This window comes from Rhinopithecus bieti, unplaced genomic scaffold (genome assembly GCF_001698545.2).
Source record: "Rhinopithecus bieti isolate Rb0 unplaced genomic scaffold, ASM169854v2 scaffold_64080, whole genome shotgun sequence".
NCBI lineage: Eukaryota > Metazoa > Chordata > Mammalia > Primates > Cercopithecidae > Rhinopithecus > Rhinopithecus bieti.
This window is the reverse complement of record NW_016824189.1, coordinates 51,623-59,537: the sequence shown is the minus strand read 5'-3', so window position 1 is coordinate 59,537 and position 7,915 is coordinate 51,623.

The window sequence follows — 7,915 nt, the reverse complement described above, 5'->3', positions numbered from 1 at the left end:
CCTCAGTTGAAAATGCAGAAATCACCGGTCTTCTGTGTCGCTCGCGCTGGGTGTTGGAGACTGGAGCTGTTACTATTCGGCCATCTCTCTTAGTAGTTTTAAAAAGATTTTGAAATTAGACTGGGCGCGGTGGCTTACACCTGTAATCCCAGCACTTTGGGAGGCTGAGGTGGGCGGGTCACCTGAGGTCTGGAGTTCGAGACCAGCCTGACCAACATGGAGAAACCCCGTCTCTATTAAAAATGCAAAATTAGCTGGGCGTGGTGGCGCATGCCTGTAAACTCAGCTACTCGGGAGCCTGAGGCAGGAGAATTGCTTGAACCTGGGAGGCGGAGGCTGCACTTGAACCCAGGAGGCAGAGGCTGCAGTGAGCCGAGATTGTGCCATTGTACTCCAGCCTGGGCAACAACAACGAAACTCCATCTCAAAAAGAAAAAAAAAGATTTTGAAATTTTGTGATATTTGATACATGTATACAATGTGTAATGATCAAATCAGGGTTATTAGGATATCCACCATTTGAAACATTTTCTTTTCTTTGTTTTGGGGAACATTAAAATTCTCTTCTTCTAGTTATTTTGAAATATACAGTAAATTATTTTTAACCATAATTTCCCTACTGTACTATCAAATAGCGGAATTTGTTTCTTCTAACTGTATTTTTGTAACCATTAACCTCCTTCTTTTTATCCTGACTCCAGTTTTGAGAAAAATTCTACTTTGAGTAAAATGCTATCAAACACTGTTGCATGCTACAGGGAAATCTTTCGTGAGAGTAAGAGTCAATTGACCTGACAAACTTCATTTTTGTCTTATTGTAAGAAATTGCCACAACCATTTCAATTTCTAGCAACCACCACCCTGATCAGCCACCAACATTGAGGCAAGACCCTACATTTGCAAAAAAAGTAACAACTTTCTGAAGCCTCAGATGATAATTAGCATTTGTTAGCAATAAAATATTTTAAGTCGCGGTATGTACATTTTATACATAATGCTATTGCATATTTAACAGACTGCAGTATACTTTACATCTTTATGTGTGTCAGGAAACTTTTAAAAATGTATGTCTTACTTTATTGTGATATTCACTTTATTATGGTGATCTGGAACCCTACCCTCGTTATCTCCAAGGTATATCTCTCTGTGTGTGTGTGTGTGTGTGTGTGTGTGTGTGTGTGTGTGTATCTTAAAAACCAGAACAGAATAGAAAACCATTCTGAAAAGGAAGGTAAAAAGTATGAGAGGGGAAACAAAAGGTAAATTTATAAAATGAAATTATTGGATTGCTTTACTAATCTAGAGTGAAAAAAACTAGATCTGAATTATTCTTCTAAATAAAAGAGTAATACAATTACATTTTGAATGGAGATATAGGTCAATTGTTGGCATTGTCAGAACATTATGCCATTACTCTAAAATATACAGCATCTGCAGAAACTCTTTTGGCTACTAATGTTTGGCTTCAAATCAGCAGATGTATTCAGGATAAGCATGTGCATATGGACATAATTAATAATTATAAGATGGGGCTCTTCTATAATCTTCAGCCAAGCCAGATGTTAGTTCTTAGTGAAAAGCATTTTTCTCAGGGAAAAATATACACAGACATATATTATGCATACATATGTACTTATATACATTCATTGAGAGGAAGTCTGACTGTGCTATAATGCTAAGAATAACAAGAAAGTAAAACCATGTGTAGAGAAATTTGAAAATCCTCTATAAATACACATATCTCCTGTATGTATATTTAAAGTTTAATCCACTGATGTTGAAAGGTTGTTTGGGAGATGGTTCCTACAATTAGAGAGGAGAATAGCTTGCCAAAATAGATAAAATCTGTTTTGATAAATGTGCTGCCCAAAGTAACTGGAGAGTTATTTCAGTATTTGCAATATCTTTTTTTTTTTTGTCCTCTAGTACCATAATATATATGCAGTTTTTAGATGAAGGCATAATTAATTACCTAAAAGTTTTATGCTGGAAGCACTTAGTATATTATGTAAAATAAGAAGAAATATTTCTAGTATAGATTTTCTTAAATGGCATATTTTTGATAGCAGTGAAGAATCTTGTTGCTATGCTGTGTGGGACACAGTCACCCTAAATGTAATCCACAACTGCTTTGAAATAGCTGATTTTTGAATCAGTGACTTCAATGATGTACAAAGCAATAAACATCACTATTCTGGCTGGAATGATCTGCAGAGAGATTCGTTTTCTTATAATACTAAATGTTGATTTTATACGTTCTGATAGCATGTCAACTACTTCTGCTGATGCTGAATTTCATTTCAAACAAGAATAGATATCCTTTATGTTAGGTTTGTTCTGAGCATTGGAGAAAAGTAGTAAGAAAAGTTGCCCAAGTCCAAATGTCCCACAAGAAAATATACTTTGGTAGCTGTTGAAGGACTTGACACTACTCAGTGTGTGAAATAAAAAGACCATGTGCATTTATTGTCGATAATAGCAAAGGAGACCTAAGAAAATCAGACACAATCTTACTGAGCACAGCAGATAGCTGATTTATGTTGGGTTTGGGGGAAGCATGGAATTCAGGGATTGGCAAACTTCAGAGGTGTAAATGAGTTAACATTATCTGCAGAAACAGAGTCACTAAGGTGAGGCTGTTGCTGATTGCTTGGCACTCAGGGGCACTGAATGGCCAACTTTCAGAAGCCAGGAGTTGACATTGATTATCTGGCTTGCAAAAGCATGTTCATTGAGATGAGGTGTTAATCAGTTGAACAGGTATAAAACCGGTTCTGGTGGCTACGTATTATGGCTGTGTAACAATCGATCTTTTCCTAAATCTATGGGAACAATTTTATTTTTCTCCCCTCTCCCCACCTCCCATCCCCTTTTGGTCTTTATTCAGCCAAAGCTGCAGAAAAGATGTTTGAGAACTGTCCAGATCTTCCCCACTATGGTTGATTTTCTTGACAAAGAGTTTTGACCTATAGAGATTTGATTTTAGTTTGTATATTGATAAGCATGAGTTTTATTGAATTTTTGTCTTTGGATTACTTGTTCAACCATTTGTGGGGACAGTGATATTTAGAACCCCAACAGAATCATGCAACAAATAAATAAATCTGAAGTATTAAATATTATTAAAAAGGTAAGATACTTTGCAACCATGATCCAAGACTTCCCAGACTTGATTATAAAAAACAAGTCCAAATGATTTTCTAAGTCTATCTTACACAACTAGGTTGCTTTTTAATCTATGTCTCATCTATGTATGTTTGTATGTATGTATGTATGTATGTATCTATCTATCTATGCTAAAATTGTTTTTACTCATCTTCAGTATTAATGTAGAGTCAACATGAAGTGTTAGCAGTGACAGAGATGGCTCCCTGATTGGCCCCACAAAAATATGACTATTCTACTACACATGAGCCTTTGGATTAAGAAATTTTAACTGGCTTACTGTGATTCCAAGATTTTGGATATATTACTATATTTATTATGTTAGCTAATGTGAGAAAATACTTTTAGATAACCACTGCAAGTTGTTTAAGGCTGTTGATGGTGTCACCACCCTCAGGAGTTTTCTTCAGAAAAATTTTCATTGCTTTACAATTTTTGTAAAATAGTATGGTCCACTGAGGATTGTTGGGGGTCATGCCCTTAAAACAGCCGAACAAATAGACTTACAGAAGGATTGATCTTGGCTCTGTTTTGGCAATGAAGAGACAGATTCCCAAACAGAAACAGAGCCCAGGAGCTGTAGGTATGAAAGGAAAATTCAATTTTGAATGGAATTCAAACGGGATTCATTCTTGACAAATAATCACCATCATATGTTATACTTTTTGTATAGGACTTTTTTCACCTATGGATTGCCTACAAACAATATCACTATTGGTAGTGTTAGTGTACCATACCCTTTGATCACTTTTCAAATTGACTGTAATAATGTCAGCTTTGGAGAATTGAGTGAATTGAGTTGATGATTGTTGTCTCTAGTAAAGACTAGATTTAGGTAAGTTATTATTAATCATAAAAAGGAATATAACAGGCAGAGTCAGAGTACCTAACCTTAAATAAGTAAAGAAAAAATGTTAATGAACAAGAGTATGCAAAGTAAAGTGAGGCATAAAGAAGTCTCATATTCCAACATTGTTGGTATATTAACCACATCTTTTTACTCAAATGTTTTGACATTTCAGGGTCTTTACCATCTCTGGATAACTCCCAGAGATGGTAAAGACTCACTTGGGAGCACGTCTTTCAAATGCAAACCAACTAATATAAAGCCCATACTCCAAGAATCTCCTTTATCAGGCTGTCACTAGGCTCCTACATTCCAGCCACTATTCCGCTGCCCTAAGCATCCCATGGTCAGGTACCAGGCAACTAGGGATAGTCCTGGCCTCAGAGCCCACTGAAATTATTCAATGTAGGCAATCCTAGTTTGGGAGAGAAGGAGTTATAAGAACAGAGAGCTCTCACCTAGGAAGACTCTGTTTGGAACAGAGCATCAGGAAGTCCAAGCCTTGAGGGTACTGTTGAAATGAATGAAGAATTTTGTCGTAAGCAATTAAGAGGAGGCTGGTAGCTCCACAAGAGCAGCAAGCTAAACCGCAGATGACTAGCTAAGAATCTAATAGAGAGAACCAGGAATAAAGACAGCTGGGAAGAGTCCTCCTGAGGTTATAAGAAGCTTCAAAGATTGGCCTCAAAGATTACCTCTGCAAAGGGGCCTGAATTTAATTGAACCAGACTATGGAGAAATGTATGCCCCAGGGTGCCACTGAAAATCATAGAACAATCAGTCAGCATCTCCTTAGTGGAGGCTCATGGCTAAGTGTGATACAAACAGAGGCAGGTAGCTTAACAGAAAAATCAGGGAGTAAGACAGTTAAAGAAAACATTGCTGAAATCACCGTCATATCAAGATGTCTGTGCACACACCAAAGACTGTTCTCTGAGGAATAACATCATAGGCTGCACCCTGCAGGAAAATTGACTTAACAGAAATAGTCAAGTAAAGTTGTTTAAATAAACAAGCAAACAACAACAAGCCCTGGACGGAATAGAGACTCAATATCCAGAGTCACTATAGTGTATGTGATAACCTGAATAATCGTCCCCAAAGACAACCAGGCCCTAATGCCTGGTACCTGAAAATGGTACCTTATATGGCAAAAATGTCTTTGAATACGTTATTAAGGATCTTGAGATGGGAAAATTATTTTGGATTATTTGAGTGGGCCCTAAATACAATCACAAGTGTTCTGATAAGAGGGAAACAGGGGAAGATGTGGCTCCAGAAAGAGAATGGAGATGTGATGATGGAAGCAAGGGTTTGGAGTGATTCAAGAAAGAGCATGAGCCATGAATTTGGGTGGATGGCAGAAGCTGGAAAAGGCAAGGAAGCAGATTCTCCCTGAGAGCCTCCAGAAGAAATCAGCCCTGCCTTACAGTTATTCTCAGAACTGTAAGATAATAAATTTGTTTGCTTTTAAGCTACCAAATTTGCAGTAATTTGTTACAGCAGCTTTATTAGTGTGCTGGAGCTGTAACGAAGTACCACAAGTTAGGTGGCTTAAACAATAGGAACTTACCGTTTCACATTTCTGGAGAGTGGAAGTCTGAGAGACTGTCTGTGAGGGCTATGAGAATCCACTCCATTCCTGTTGCCCAGCTTCTCATGGTTTTCTGGCAATCTTTAGCATTCTTTGGCTTGTTGAAGTACCACTCTGATCTCTGCCTTCATCTTTAAATGGTGTTCTGCCTCTGTGTGTGTGTGTTTCCAAATTTTCCCTTTTTATGAGGACACCGGTCATATTAGATTAGTGTATTGATCAGAGTTCTCTAGAACTAGTAGGATATATGTGTATGTGTGTGTCTGTGTATATGTGTGTGTATGTGTGTGTGTATACATACATATATGTACATATATACACACACACACATATATATATAAAACTTAGCCTTGTAATTATGTGTGCCAATTCTTCCTAATAAACTTTATTTATTTATTTATTATGGAGAATTGGCTCACACAGTTACAAGGCCAAATTCCACGATAGGCCATCTGCAAGTTGGGGAAAAGAGAAGCTGGTAGTGGCTCAGTCCAAGCTTGAAAGCCTCAAACCAAAGAAGCCAGCAGTGCAGCATTCCGTCTGTGGCCAAAGGCCCGAGAACCACCTGCAAGCCACTGGTGCAAGTCCCAGAGTCCACAGGCCAAAGAACCTGGAGTCTGATGTCCAAGTGTGGCAGGTCTCCATAAGAACTGTTTCACCACTGACTGAGTGGTTGAGATAAATATTAAAAGCCAGTGCCCTTATACAAAGGCTGGAATGTAGCAAAAGCCCACCAAGAGTTTTGCCTAGGCCTTTCCTGGGCCTTAAAGCAATGCAAAATAATGGAGTAATTCTTAACAGGACCACTTTAGGATTAAACAAGTTTTATTGGGAGTCTGAAGAAACTCCCCAGGCCTCCACAAACAAGTTTACTGGCGATCTGAAGGAACTCCCCAAACCTCTGTGATTTAGCAGAAGACCAGATAAGGGTAATCACCCCAGCACCTAAACCCATTTAGATTAAGTAAACTTACTGAGGCTCTAAAAGAAGGTCTTCAGGACTCAGACCTTTGTTATAGATTAAAAGAAGTTAATCACTTATGATGTCTTTAAATGAAGGCACACTTACATATAGACATATAGCTTAGAAGATACATAAAACTCTGAAAAATCTTTGTAATTTTGAGTTGGTCTGGCAATAATTTCCAGGCCGTGTCCCTGTAACTGACTACAGAAATGAAAACTCTATTTCTCCCCAGTTCATCTGCATCTTGTTATTCAGCCGTAAAAAGTAGCAGCCCAAACCTCAGTTTGGTCCAGGAACACAAGGACAGGAGAAGCAGAAGGAAGCCTCCAGTATGGGAGAAAGTAGGCAGCCAGAAGCCTCAGCAAGCAAGGTTATCCCACCCTCTTTCGCCTGCTTTGTTCTAGCTGTGCAGGCTATTGGATGGTGCCCACCCACAAAGAGTGTGGGTCTTCCTCTCCCAGTTCACTGACTCAAATGTCAATCTCCTCTGGTGACATCCTCACAGACACACCTAGAAAAAATGCTTTACCAGTTATCTAGGCATCCTTCAGTCCAATCAAGATAACACCTGACATTAACCATCACAGTTAGGGTCCATTCTAATGACTTTATCTTAACTAATTGCATCTGCAATGACCCTATTTTCAAATAAGGTCACATTCTGAGGTACTGGGAGTTAGGATTTCATCTTGAATTTTAAGAAACACAATTCAACCCATAAGAGCAGTCATAGAAAGCTAATACAATATGTTATCTAAATTGTCTAGCTTAAAACAAAAAATTATAAGATATGCCCCAAACAGGAAAGTGTGATTCTTACACAAGAGAAATAAATTGGGTAATGGCAACTGCCTTTTCTATGACTTAGATGTTGGATTTCACAGACAAAAATTTCAAAATAGCTGTTTTAAGTATGCTCAAAGAAATAAAGCCATGCTTAGGGAAGTAAAAAAGATATGATGATGACTTCTTATGAGCCAGAGAATACTTACATAGTGGTAAAAAGCATTTTTTATGAAAGGAACAAAATAGAAATTCTAGAGTTGGGGAAGTACAGTAACCAAATAAAACATTCACTGGAAGGTCAAACAGTAGGTTTGGGCTCCCTGAACAGGGAATCAGTGAACTTAAAGGTACATCTATAGAGATTATGCCGTCTGAAAAACAGACAGAAAAAAGAATAAAGAAAAATAAACAGGGACTCAGGGAAATGTGATACATCATTAAGCACACCAATATATGCATAGTGAGAGTACCAGAAAAAAAAAAGAAAAGAAAAAGGAACAAAAAAATTTGAAGAAACAATGGCTGAGAATTCCCAGATTCAAAAAAACATTAATCT